Genomic DNA, 15,278 nt, shown 5'->3' with positions numbered 1-15,278 from the left:
TGTTTTACTTGTGTTTTTGTCATTTTTCGGGCTGGATATACACACTCTCATTACCTACGACTGACACACACTTCGGGAAATTGGCTTCCTCGTTGCACATCGAAGACCAGACTTTGAGTTCTTTAACGATGCTCTGTTTACAAACACAACAATAGATCCCTTTGTCTGGGTCACACAACCGAAGCGACGAAGGAAACGCATTTATTTCCAACGGGAAACAAGAAACTGCTGCATTATCTGCTTTACAGAAATCTAGCTATCTGCGGAGGTACCAGACACAGCTGTTGAACTTTCGGGGTTCTCTGTGCACCACGACAGAATGAAAAAACACACAGGGAAAAGCAAAGGAGGAGGTGTGTGTTTCTATATTAACAACTCATGGTGTGATGAGGGGACCATAACCCCAGTTAGATCATTTTGTTCTCCTAATCTGGAATACCTTATGCTTCGGTGCCGACCATACTGGCTACCAAGGAAGTTCACAGCTGTGATAATTACGGCTGTCTACATCCACCCTCAAGCAAAGCACAGAGCAGGCACTCAGAGAACTGTATAGGAGCATAAGCAAGCAGGAAACCGCACACCTGGAGGCAGCGTTTATTGTTACAGGGGACTTTAAAAACGCCAATCTCTAGAAAATCGTTCTAAAATACTATCAACATATCACCACAAACAAGCGTGGTGACCGTATTTTGGACCACTGCTATTTTCTATTCCAGGACACCTACAAATCCTTCCCCTGCCCACCGTTTGGCAAATCAGATGACTCTTCTGTTCTACTTCTGTTCTGAAATGGGAACCACCCACCCTCAGGACGTTTCAGAGCTTGTCAGACCAATCGGATTCCATACTTCAAGACTGTTTTGATCACGTGGACTGGGATATGTTCCAAGCAGCTTCTGAAGACGACATTGAAGTTTACTCAGACACCGTTACATGCTTCATAAGAAAGTGTATAGAAGACGTGGTCTTAACAAAAACTGTCCGTATCTCTGCCAACCAAAAACCATGGATCAATGCCAAAGTTCGAACAGCCCTATCAGTGCGAACTTTTGCCTATAAATCCAGAAATGCTGAGGAACAAAACCAACCAAGCTACAACCTCAGCCCAGGGAGGAAGCCCAGGACTGCGCCGCGGCCGATACCGATACCGCCAACACAATCTTTGATTCTTTTGCAGAAGTAACGAGATCTTTCCGTCGCGTAAACATCCAGAAAGCTACGGGCCCAGATGGCATCCCTGGATGTGTACTTAAAGCATGCGCACACCAGCTAGCGGGAGTTTTCACGGACATCTTTAACCTCGCTTTCTCGGCCTTAACCTCGCTCTCTCGGTCTGTGGTTCCCACATGCTTGAATGATTGTCGTCCAGTTGCTCTGACACCCATCTTCAGCAAGTGCTTTGATAAAAAAGCACATCTGCTCTGTACTGCCCACTCACACTAACCCTCTGCAATTTGCATACAGGTATAACCGCTCCACTGATGATGCGATTGCTTTCACCTTGCACGGTGCTCTGTCTCACCAGGAAAACAAAAACACATATGTGAGAATGCTGTTTGTGGACTACAGCTCAGCATTCAACACCATAGTGCCTGCCAAGCTGGTGGTGAAGCTCCAGGCTCTGAGTCTACACAGCTCTCTGTGCAACTGGATCCTGGACTCATCCACACTGATCCTCAACACTGGTGCTCCACAGGGCTGTGTTCTCAGCCCACTCCTGTACTCTCTGTACACATATGACTGCACAGCCAAACACAGCTCCAACACCATTGTTAAATTTGTTGATGACAACGGTGGTGGGCCTAATCACAGATAATGATGAGATGGCCTACAGAGAGAAGGTGCACATTCTGATGCAGTGGTGTCAGGAAAACCACCTCTCACTCAACATCAGCAGAACCAAAGAGGTGGTGGTCGATTTCAGGAGAGAGAAGAGAGAACACACCCCCATTACCATCAACGGGACACCAGTGGAGAGAGTCAGCACTTTTAAGTTTCTCGTAGTCCACATCGCTGAGGATTTGACAGGGACTGCTCACACAGACGCAGTGCTTAGGAAGGCACAACAACGCCTCTTCTTCCTCAGGTGTCTCAGGAGGTTTGCAATGAGCCCCCACATCCTCCGCTCGTTCTACACCTGCACTCTGGAGAGCATCTTGTCTGGCTTTATCACCAGCTGGTATGGAAATAGCACCAGCAGCAATCGCAAAGGCTTACATAGGATTGTTTGAACTGCTGGACTCCTAGTAGGAGGTGGGCTTCCCTCCCTCCAGGACATCTACACCAGGCGGTGCATGAGAAAAGCCAAGAGAATTATCTGCAACTCCAGCCACCCATGCCATAGACTTTTCTCTCTGCTACCCTCAGGCAGACGGTTCCGCAGCATCCGCTCACGCACTAGCCGACTGAAGGAAAGCTTCTTCCCTCAGACTATCAGGCAGAAGAACACTTAACACACCTCACACAGACACTTTCATATCCCTCACTGCACACCATCAATATGTAGCATGCACTGCAGTTTAACCAATCCATACTTAAAACAATACTGCCTACAGCTATGGGTACACATATTCATTGTACATATCGCTGTCAACACTGCCAATTATAAATTTTTTTTTTATTCTTATTTAATTAACTTTTTTTTTCTTTTTGGAGTATGTTGTTGTATTTTGTACTGTCTGTATATTACACTGTGGTTGTATTTGCACTGTCTGTATTTTACACTGTCGTTGTATTTGTACTATCTGTATTTTGCACTGTCTGGAGCCAGCACCTAAGCTTTTCACTCATCATAGCACACATGCTGCTGATGATGTGACAATAAAAGTGATTTGATTTGATTTAGTTGGCAATTTTGGATGCAGTAGTGGTATCAGTTTAAGTGCCATTCACATATCACGTCTACAAGCATGTGGAAAGCATGTAGATATGGAAACGTGAGGTGTGTCGCTTCCTTCATCCTTTTCATTATAATTGCGCTCCCATGTCTGTTTTCTCAGAGGATGGCAAACTGACAAACCTTTGCTCCTGCTCTGATACAAGTTTTATATACATTTATATTTTAATTATAAAGAAAATTAAAAAGCAAAGTGTTTGCATGCTCTGTGTTTTTCTGAGGTAATTAGTCTACCGTTATTACTGAAATGTGTATTTTACATACAAAGTATGAAGCTGGTTGGTTAGCTGTGGTTACATGACTCACAGTTGAGTTGAGATGCGTTTAATAATTGCACTGCAATGAGAGTGTGGTATGGAGGAACTTCAGAGGCCTGCAGTGAACCCAAATAAATGAACGCACAGTACTCTCAGCCAAATTGAAAATGTACTTGACTGGATTGCTTTCGGAGTCTAAATTCTCTTGTGGCTGAATCCTTTCAACAGGCAAAAAAGACCAGCTACTTTCTACCCGCAGTGCTAACGTAATCATTATGTGACATGTTGTGAGAAAGCACAGCTAAACAAAACAATATTCATACTTTGCCATGTTGCACGAAATACAAAGATGATCAATACTGCAGTTGCCATCCACAACCTTTTGACTCTCTTGCTTTCCAACTTGTTTGTGTAATATGGGTTCATTCATTTGATAGTACTTGTGAGCCACACCGAAAAAAAAAAAAATGTTTCTTCAATTTAAAAAATAAAGGATTTGAATGCTCCAAATACCCCACGTTTTCTAGCATTCTAATAACTTTTTTTGTATTGTACATAAGGATCGTAAGTTAGATTTATGTGTATTCCCCTTAAATTTCAACACAATTTCTCCAATATGGCAACATAAGTGTGTTATATAATACATACATTGATTTACTGTCCAAGATAAATCTTGCCTTACACACAATTGCTTACGGATTCCAACTAATTGTATGATCCAGTACAACACCAAGTAACTTAATTGTATATACTCTATCTATAACTTCATTAACAATTTTTAAATCTATATTATGAACATCCTTTTATGACTATTGCATATTTTGATGGAAATTGTGCCATGTTTTTGTTGTTGGTGATGTTTATATTTTTTCACACACACACACACACACACACACACACACACACACAGAATGTAGGAGCAGCACGGTGGCTCATTGCAAGAAAGTAACATGGTTCAAGTTCCGACTGGGGCAGTTGGGATTTCTGTGTGGATAAATGATAATGGATAAATGCGAATAAATGATTGCATGTGTTCCTCATGTTGGCATGGGTTTCCTTTGAGTGCTCCAGTTCCTCCACAGTCTAAACACGTGCTATAGGTAAATTGAATAAATTAAAATGGATGTAGTGTATGAGTGTAAGAGTGTATGGGTGTTTCCCAGTAATGGATTGTGGCTGGAAGGGCATCCACTGTATAAAACATATGTTGGAATAGATGGTGGTTCATTCGGCTGTGGCGACCCCTGATAAATAAAGGACTAAGCTGAAGGAAAATGAATGAACGAATAAAAGTAATGTAAACATTTTGAATCTCACAATTGATTAATAAAACCTTGCTGAAGGGCCATTTATATTTAATTATTTATAAATTGGATTGAAATATTTTTTTTTATCATCCTATTATTATTATTATAATTGTTGTTGTATTGTTAAGCATCTATTTAGTCAAAATTTCAAGGGATTAATGAGAAGGTCTTTGTGATGCATTAGCATGCAGAATCAGTCAACAAGAAAAGGAATTAGACTGTGCAAATTGCTAAACTTCGGTTACCACCATTACCATATTTGCTTAGCAACATAAACAGCATGCACTGGCACTTACCACAGTCATCAAATGTTTGTCCTTTGTTAATGTTGTGGCAATTTTAAATTCCATCACTGAATAAGAGACAAACATGTCCAATTATATTTAAAGATGATTTTATTCTTTTGCAAGAGAAGGTCAGACAGTCATACAGAAACGCAGGTCGCTGCAGAGTGTGACAAGAAAGGGAGGGCTTTCTCCCACTTATATCTGTTCCTCAAGGTTATATTACAGACCTGCTGTACTTTTCCACACAAGGAAACTAATAAAATGTTCAAAGACATAACATCTCTCATGCTAGGGCCCGCAAATCATATCTTAAATATAAAAAGACACACAATATTGCATGAGCATTAAACAGCATTAAAAAAAAATCCACCACAGTATGTACAATTTGGAAACAAGTCAGTGTTTTTATCACAACACTTTGTGAGCACCATGATTTAATGGCAGTAGTAAATAATTCATTGTAGAGCTGCCATTCATGTACTTCACAGTCCTTGTGTCTGATGCTGTTCATAATGCTGCTTGTTAGAGCATCCATCTGTGCATTTCACATTTTAGTCTTCTTATAGATTATTTTTTTCCGCTTGTTAGCTGGGTGAGCGCTGTACTTCAACAGTTTAGACCGGGTTCCTCTTTGACCTCACCATTACAAGACAGCAGTAAAACTATGGCTCAACGCCTGAACTCCATTACATCTCTTTAGTTTCTACGTGTAGGTGGACTGAACCTCCTGCATCATCAGCACCTTCTGACAAGGCTTGCTATTCATTAATATCCTGTGTCTGTGTACCTGTCACATGTGATATTCAGCAAGCAATACGTCTGTGTGTTAATTTCTGTGACGCATTTATCCCTCATTTATTATTTCTCATTTTGCTGCACTGCAAGATCAAATTAGAATTTTTCAATGGGATTTTTTTTCTTCTCTTCATCTATCTTGATGTGCCACATAAGAATCTAAAAGCATTCACAACAGAAATATGGAATATATGAAAAAATAGCAATTAAAACAAATATATGAAAAAATAGCAATTTAAACAAACAGGAAAAAAAAGAATCTGATGAAAAGTCACATTGTTAGATGAAATTTTGCATTTGCAGAATATGAAACTATTATTACCAATAAAAATTAGCCATTTGAAAAGATTAAGTCACCTTGTGAAATAATTAATAATAATAATACTGATTAAAAATTCTATTTGTACATACATGCAACTCAAAGTGCTTCACACACATCAAACAAACTAGCATTGTAAAATAAACCAAATAAACAAATGTATGAACATATAAAGCAAAAAAGTGTGTGTGTGTGTGTGTGTGCGTGCGCATGTGCGCGTGTGTATATATATATATATATATATATATATATATATATACACACACACACATACACACACACACACACACACACACATACAGTTGAAGTCAGAATTATTAGCCCCCCTGTATTATTAGCGGCCCTGTTTATTTTTTTCCCCTATTTCTTTTTAATGGAGGGAAGATTGTTTCAGCACATTTCTAAGCATAATAGTTTTAAAAACTTATTTCTAATAACTGATTTATTTTTCCAATTTTTCATGACATTTCTATACAGCTTAAAGTGACATTTAAAGGCTTAACTAGGTTAATAAGGTGAACTAGGCAGGTTAGGGTAATTAGGCAAGTTATTGTACGATGATGGTTTGCTCTGTAGACTATCGAAAAAAAAATGTACTTAAAGGGGCTAATAATTTTGTCCCAAAAATGTTTTTTAAAAAGCTAATAACTACTTTTATTCTAGCCGAAATAAAACAAATAATACTTTCTCCAGAAGAAAAAATATATTATCAGACATACTGTAAAAATGTCATTGCTCTGTTAAACATCATTTGGGAAATATAAAAAAAAAAAAAAATCAAAAGGGGGCTAATAATTCTGACTTTAACTGTATATATACACACACACATATATATATATATATATATATATATATATATATATATATATATATATATATATATATATATATATATATATATATATTCAGATAAAAGCATACATATACACGCATATTAATATATCTACACAATCACACACACACAAAAGTCCTTACATATGCATATACATGCACACACTTTAAAACCCAACAGTCAACTTTATCAAATGAAATGAGTGTAGTTAACTCAAAACTGGCTGAAAAATCGTTTTGCTTTCTCACTACAATCGATCCGCTCCAGAATTTGTTTCAATTGAGCCGAGACCACCACATTTAGGCAATCTTGGACCAATTGTTTTGGTGCGGATCTGAGCACAATTGCTGCATTCACATATGCCAAACAAACCGTGCAAAGGGGGAAAATGTGCCAGGTTCCAAAACAAAAGTCTAGGTGTGAAAGCACCCTTGAAGTCTATCCCTTTGTGCATTGTTAACCAGTGTAATTATATTAATGCTGGTGTAATTTATTTATTCATTTTTTTTTGGCTTAGTCCCTTTATTAATCTGAGGTTGCCACAGCGGATTGAACCACCAACTTATCCAGCATGTTTTACGCTGCAGATTCCCTTCCAGCCCTGCTGGTGTAAGATGTTCTTGTTTTTTCAATTTCATTAAAACTCTGGCTGCTGCATTTTGTATCAGTTGTGACTTCCTTATAGAACCCAAACTAATACAAACAGCATTGCAGGAATCAAGCTTAGAGAAAATAAAAGCATGAATTAATTTCTTAGCATCATTAAAAGATAAGATAATAAGAAAATAATTATTTCTGTTAATGTTTCTCGAATGATAAAAAAAAAACAATTTTTTGTTACTTGATTAATATGAGATTTCAAATTTAGATCACAACACCCAGTTTTAACAACCATTTATTTTATTTTTTTTATTTTATTGTTAACCTAAATAACACAATTCTGCCTCAATACTCTCTCGCTCAGGTTTTTTGCCCACAATAAGAATTTCAGTTTTATCAACTTTAAAAAAAATTCAGTTCAGCTTTACCACAGCTCACAGTCATAACCCTAACAGGAGAGAACGGTGAAAATGAATGGATTGAGATCTTTTCTAAATCACAGTTGAAATGGTAACTATGAGCTGTTGTTATCTAAAGTTATATAAATATAAACAACACACCTCTGGGAAGATGCTTTAGGTTATTTATTTAATTTATTTTGAGCGTCTTATGTAAAACTGGAATCTTGCACTATTCTTTCAGCAGATTTTACCTTACTTTTTAGATATGTTTGCAACATCCAGGTATAACTTTATAAATAAACACTATATATTGTCCCTTACTATTCATTATGTTCTTCAAATGTGAACTAAATTATTCATTAATTCAAAAAAAAAAAACAAAGAGCTCCTCCTCTTTTAACAATACTAATAGCATTTCGTGGCACATCTTGGCCAGTTTCCTTGAGCGTGATCTCATTTACTGTATGCTTTAAAATATAGCATATCTAACACAAAGCTGCAGTGTAGAATGGCATTATATATATTTAAAAAATTGACATATCGGTAGAAGAATGCTATAATTGCAAGGCTAATGACTTTAAAGGCTAAGGCTAAAAACTGACTTCACTCTGACAAAGGTTTTTGGTTGTTTTCCCTGGCTGATGTGCTGGTTTTGAGTCTCACTTTAGGCTGTTGTCTCATGGGGATTTCAGAATAGATGCAGTGCTTCATTCATGGTCTGGATCATCATTTGCTTAATGGATGGGGATGCCACATCCACACTCTCTGGCTAGTGTTGATCTACTCCACACTTGACACAACACTTCACTGCACCAGTTCTTATATGTACCTCAAAACACATCATATATGGAGGTGTATCTAACTGAGGAATATACTGCCACACATTTCAACCTACCCAATGGCTGCTGCTCTTCTTTTTTAGAACAACAGCAAGAAAGAGTCAGGCTCAATTTATATTATAAGATTATATAGTAATTAGTTGATTTGTTATCATTTTTGTTCATGTAGTCAAGTTGTAAAGTATTACTTAAATAGAAGCAACTATAACTAAATGTCAAATATGCCACTCTGCAACAAAAGTTTTGTCTGGGTTCTCCAGTCCAAAGACATGCGGCATATTTACTGTATATCCAACACAATCTCAAGGCAATTTGTAACTTTTTGATTTAGTGGCTAATTTGTATGAATTTGTACATTCTAATTCGTACAATTTAGTATGATTTGCTGATCACCCAATTGGTTGGGGCTAGGGAAGGGGTTGGTTGCCATGCCTCCTTTTTAAAAACATACATTTTTGTACGGCTGAACTAGCCACTAAACTGACAAAACGTAAAATACTTACGTTTCCTTGTGAGATCAGGCTGGTATATCCATTTAATTGGATCAACTAAACTGGCTGCCGTGTTTGTGTGAATGAGAGTGTATGGGTGTTTCCTAGTACTGGGTTGTGTTGTAAGGGCATCCCATCCATAAAATATATGCCAGACGCCAGAGTAGTTGGTGGAATAAATCAGGGACTAAGCCGAATGAATGAATGAATACAGTCATGTGTTTATTAGTCCTGTTTAGGCCCATCCGGATTCTGCGCACACAGATTTCCGCAGATTTTTAGCCCATCATTAATTCTGTTTATTCACTTGACTAAATGTGTGTGAATCTATATTTATTCAGTTTTTTTATTAATTTCAGTAATAATATTGACTAATGTGTAAATTGTCATCTGATTTATGAACAATGCAGTTTGTACAGTAATATTTTCTGTCTTTTACTAGATATATTATATGATAAACTTGCTTTATTTACCTAATAAAGTGAATCTGATTGGATTTGCATTTTAAACATTAAATGAAAGTTAAAAAGATATTATTTTTTATTTTATATATTAAGGTTTTAGTTATGATACTCACAAAATAATTCCGCAGAAATCCGCAGACTTTTACCAAAATTCTCTGCAGAAATAGCAAAAAACATCCGCAGATTCCGTCTGGCCCTAGTCATGCTGAATCAATGAAAGCAGTTGAATGGTCTGTTCATAATGCAACGCTAGGGGGATTTGGGTTTCTTTATGGGCATTTCTGTGAGAGTGGCCACTGGCTTATGTAGGAGCTTCCATGACAAGATGTGCATGACGATCGCTGCTTTGCTCATTCACATTTGTAATTTCAATTTGATTAATCTTCCAACACTAGAAATTTCTCATCTAGCGCCTGTGCAATCAGCACAAGCCAAACCCCTTCAGGATTAGCAACAGGTCTTTAGTCCTTGAGTCCTGTCATTTTGGGTTTCTCAGGGATAAAGATGATGATCCGTGTGAAGATTGGGGCTAGCTGGTCAGCACAGGATTTCTGAAAGACTGGTGTGACACAATTTTGGCCTGGTGTTTTTTTTTTTTTTTTTCAGCTTCCAGAAGACTCTTTTGCTGATCTTAACTGGAGGTGTGGGGGAGAGTGGAGTTAAAGGATGTGTTTTGGGTAAAGACAACAGACTCAACTGTAACTGTAATTATAAAACATCTTTCCTTCTTTCAGAATTATTACTTTATTATTTTCCCATAGTTAAAGCTTACAGGTGCTAGCGTTGTCTTAACTAATGCTCAACACACACAAATGTGTTAACTAATAGTTGAATATATCTGTACTGTAGGTGTATTCTTTAAGAGAATTACCCCTGAATTCCTGCAATGGGATTTTTAATAGTTTTGAATGTCAGTTCAGTTTTAGAAAATGTATAATATATTGAGAATTATTTGGTGGTCATTGCTTGAACTTTCAAGTAGGATATATTTTGCTCTCAGAATATATCTAATATGTCCATTTTATGTCAAGATGGGGCAATAAATGAAATCATATTTAGAGCTGGATAAGACAGGATTTTATATATTTTGCTAAAGACAAACACTTTATTGCTAAAAGCATGAAAGTACAGTGTGAAAAGAATTCACCTTTGTGTTCCAGTCTTCATAAAACTTCTGAACGCCTTGAGTTTTAAAACTGCAATTTAAGGTATAAGGGATGCCAATTAGGAAGCTATTCTAAAAGTAGAACCAATTTGTCATATGCCAACTCACAGCAAAAATAAATAAATAAATAAATATATATATAATAAATAAATTGTCCTTTTAATACAGTCCTGCCTGGAGGGGCTCTACCATTTATACTGTACATTGTGCTTATCAGCCTAACTTTCAGTGTACTTGAATGCATATTTAATCTCTTTGTGAATTTTTATTTATTTATTTATTTTTTTGGACAAGAGCTTTAGGCATAAGGCTTCTATACACATATGAAGAGAGAAGGTGCATCCTTAAAACATGCAGAAGAGAAATTAATCATGAAGTTAGTACAAATATTTTTTTTAATATTCTGACGCCTGACTTGTGTACACTATTCTCTTTCTGAAATATTGACATAGATGAAGTTTTGAGCTCTTTGAGTACATTTAATTCTTAAATTAGCATGAAAAAATAAAATAAAATAATTTTACAGTCGAAAACACCTACATACCTATAGATCTTTTTATTCAAATTTCTCAAAATGGATTTAAAGCATTTTGGAACCAAACTCTTTTTGAATTTGGTTGCTTATAGAGCAAGGTAAAACAGGTAAACGTAATAAACGGATGGTTGAAATGGTATATAATATATATTCTGTAATATTACATCTGAGTTAATGACAGACGTGTGCCTTTGTTCGTGCATGCTGATTATGCACAGATAATAAGTATTATTTCAGTACAAGGGACAGCTTGCGATATTGGACACCAAATTGACCTTTACTACAATAATGGTGTTGGCTAATCCTTCAACCTGCTTTCAGATAATTCCATTGCTAAAGCACACCACGACAGACTCAGTTAGATAAACTGTAATGAGTGAATGAGAATGTAGTCTACATATGCCCAGCAGTGTGTGTGAGTGTAAAACCCACTCCACTCTTTGCTGTTACAGGATAATTGCTTGTAGGCATGCATCTACATTTAAATAAGTGCATATAATCATATATTGCTGAGTGCTGTTCTGCAGAGAGACGAACAGGGACTGAGATTACATTTACAAGATTTATTAGAAACAAACCAAATGTTCAGAACAGGACAATTCAGAACCCAGGAGCATAAAACACAGACACAATCAAGTCCATAGGTGTGACATAATATGAAGCAATATGAAATGAATATGGGTAAGCTTATGGGGGACTTTTGATTTTTTCCTTCTAAAAACTTTACGTTTAAAAAAAATTCTAAAACGTTTTCATAAAAATTGAAATTTTTCTTTAAAAGATTGTATTAATTCAAATACTTAACAATTCTCAAAAAAAAGTTAGGTTTTCCTCTGAGATCAGTCTGGTCATATTAAAAACACTATCTGACAAAAGTCTTGTCATCGATTTCAATGGCAGAAGGCAGAAGGTTGATTTTTCTGATGAATCATCTGTTGATCTGCATCCCAATCATAACAAATACAGCAGAAGACATAAAAATCAGTCAGGTTTGGTGAAGGAAAAATCATGGTTTGGGGTTACATTCAGTATGGAGGCATGCAAGAGATCTGCAGAGTGAATGGCAACATCAACAGCCTGAGGTATCAAGACATTTGTGCTGCTCATTACATTACAATCCACAGGAGAGGACAAATTCTTCAGGAGGATAGCGCTCCTTTCCATACTTCAGCCTCTTCATTAAAGCTTCTGAAAGCAAAGAAGGTCAAGGTGCCAGCCCAGTCACCAGACACAAACATTATTGAGCATAATAACGACAAGACATTTATCAGGTGGTGTACACATCACAACAAGTGTTTCTGTAGTTGTTGTTTCCTCAACTGAACAAATTGGCATATGATTGAGTAATTTCTTTATTAAAACTTGTTTATTGTTTCAACAATGTGGTGTAAGAAAAAAAAAAGAAAAAAAAAAAACAATCCTATTGCTGTGGGACTGTTATAGCACTTATAGCACTGACTCACAAACCAGTGTCAAGTGCTGATCTAACTACACAATGAATAGAATCAAAGGTCACAGAAAACTCCAGGTAATGTTAAACAGGGTAAGCTTTTTTATGAAAAGAAATGAATCAATGAAACATTGGCTTACTCTTTATTCTTTAGCTACTGTTTTAACAAAGTAAGGGTTGTTGAGGTTTTCTCTTTGAACAGGCAAAAATAGTGTGCAAATCTCTCAAGGCATTCTTTACCCTAAAAGAAATGTTGAGCAGAGGTAATGTAATTTTTTTTTTCAATTCATGCTCCTCTTTTATTGCCGCAAGGGTGACTTTTCCTTTTATGAAATTTCTAGAAATTAACTTTTTCTGCCCTCTCTGTAGGGCAAGAGGGACCAAAAATAGGACAGTAAGAGTATAGCTCTATATACAGTTTACAAAAAGCACCTATTCTTATAACACACAATTGAGGAAAAAACTATTAGCCCTCTTGTGAAATTTGAATACTTTTCCAGGTGCTGTTTAACAGAGCAAGGGAATTCTCATAGTATTTTTTATAATATATTTTCTTCTGAAAAAAAAAGATGATGACTGCTGTAGTTATTCCAGTGTTATTTATTTATTTATTTATTTTGGTGTTTATCTTCAGGAAATCACAGAAGGCAATGATACCCTGTTATCATAATGATCTATTTGGCAATAAGCTCGTAACTGTACTTTATATTTACATTGTGACCATATTCATTTATGTAAACACACGAAAACTACATTAACATCATATTAGACACATGTAAACTAGGGTTGGGCATCTAAGCTATAATGCCGATCCGATACGCATCTCGATACAAAGAATACAATCCGATATATTAGTAATACATTTGTGACATATTGCGATGCAACACGATACGATTCAAACCCATATCACGATACAATGCGATAATTCAGCACTAATTAGATCAAGTTTATGTGATGATGTGAAAGAGGATGCTGTGCCATTGAATAAGTTTGATTATTTATTAACCAAGCAAAACCAAGACTTTTTTTACAAACTGGCTTTTCTCTCAGAGCCAGAGTGTCAGTTTACAGTATAGGGCCATTTTAGAACATATAGCACATATTACTTAAGTATTTTCAAGATAAACAGAATGTATAAGTTCAATATATATTAAAATATATATATTTGCACTCTTTCAACATAAAGATTTAGCATTGAACAACTAGAATTGTGATTTACCTTTTCAACTATGAAAACAAGTTTTAGAAAGATATATTTTGCCACTGAATATTCAAAACTTAAGGTCGTGAACTAGCAGTGTTATGCTGCTTTGAAACATCACTGTCACTGTAAACAACAGGCTGAATATCTTTTTCAGATGAACAATGCAATAACATCCGTTATTGGCGTAGAGCGCACAAAACTGTTGCGCATGGAAAAAAAAAAAACTTGCAATGCTTTTCTCACCACTTTTGGAGCTGGTAGCTACAGTTGAAGCAGTGCGAAAGCCGGGGATGCAGGAACACTGCTTTCACAACAACACCGAGGCGCCGCTTCAAGTGAGATTTCAGATTAGTCGTACTGCCCGCGTATTTTACAGATGCGCGGCACATTTTGCAAATTGCATCTGTCCTGTCATGTCGTCCATCCTTAAATCTATAATGTTGCCAAACTTTAGATTTAAAACTCAGTGGGGAATAAAATGCTTGTTTTGCTTCTCACGCTTTCTGAGGGCGCTCCACTAGCTTCATCCGCACACCTGATACACTGAGTTGTAGTGTAAGTGTACACATCCGCAAATCCGTTGCTAAGGCTTACTTTATGTAGGTCGATTAAATTATGCGCCAAAAACAGGTTGACAATACTTATTAATAAATAAAAAATACATTCTATATTAAAAATATAAGCTGTATCTTGGAAAAACCGATGCATCTCGCAAAAACCGATGCATCTCGATTTGCTTCCAAAATTTCATTAATCCTTCGCTGCTCTACCGATGCACTCGCATCGTGCACGCGCATGACCGCGTATCGATACATATCGATTAATCTTCCCATCCCTAATGTAAACACTAGTTCCAACAGACTCCCGCAGCTCTCTGTCCCGCCCACACTCATCAGCGCTACCAAGCCGACCAATCACAGAGCTAGGCTACGCGTCGTTGCGACATGTAGTTACATTATTTGAGAGGTGCGCGTCAGTGACAGTGCCACGCCTCCTTTTTAAAATCATACATTTTTGTATGACCGAAGTAATACATATTTGTTCAAATTAGCCACTTAACTTACAAAACGTAAATTAGTTATGTTTACTTGTGAGATTAGGCTGAACAAACCTAATTAACCTAACCTAAATTGCCTATAATTATCTAGTAACCTAATAACCTAGTTAAGACTGTAAATTGCACTTTAAGCTGAAAACTTGTATCTTGCAAAATGATGCACTGTACTGTCAGCATGGCAAAGACCAAATAAATTAGTTATTAAAACTAATCAAACATATATGAAAAGTATCATAAACTCATAATTCATAAACTTGGGCCTAATCCCAATTCTACCCCTTAGCCCTTCCTATTACCCATACCCTTCGTTTTGTGCGTTCACATGAAGGGGTAGAGGTGTCCTAATTCTCTTTAGCTTGAAGACGTAGGGAAAGGG

The 15,278-nt window shown here is 36.6% G+C and overlaps 2 protein-coding genes across 3 annotated transcripts in view; both read left to right on the top strand.

The window, feature by feature from the left end:
* The window catches only part of LOC147839744 (uncharacterized), a 512,229-nt gene that overhangs the window by 466,345 nt on the left and 30,606 nt on the right, over positions 1-15,278 (top strand). The gene's annotated exons all lie outside the window — the stretch shown is intronic.
* Positions 1-15,278, top strand: part of gnrhr4 (gonadotropin releasing hormone receptor 4) — a 156,638-nt gene that overhangs the window by 122,247 nt on the left and 19,113 nt on the right. The window contains exon 3 of one of the 2 annotated variants that reach the window (XM_087291294.1): positions 10,098-10,168. The exons of the other annotated variant lie outside the window; for it this stretch is intronic. The gene's annotated coding sequence lies outside the window, so the exon portion shown is untranslated. The remainder of the gene's footprint in view (positions 1-10,097; positions 10,169-15,278) is intronic. 2 annotated transcript variants of the gene reach the window in all.

The sequence above is a fragment of the Danio rerio genome, chromosome 18 (assembly GCF_052040795.2).
Source record: "Danio rerio strain M-AB ecotype USA chromosome 18, GRCz13ab, whole genome shotgun sequence".
NCBI lineage: Eukaryota > Metazoa > Chordata > Actinopteri > Cypriniformes > Danionidae > Danio > Danio rerio.
This window is presented reverse-complemented; position numbering and strand designations above follow the sequence as displayed.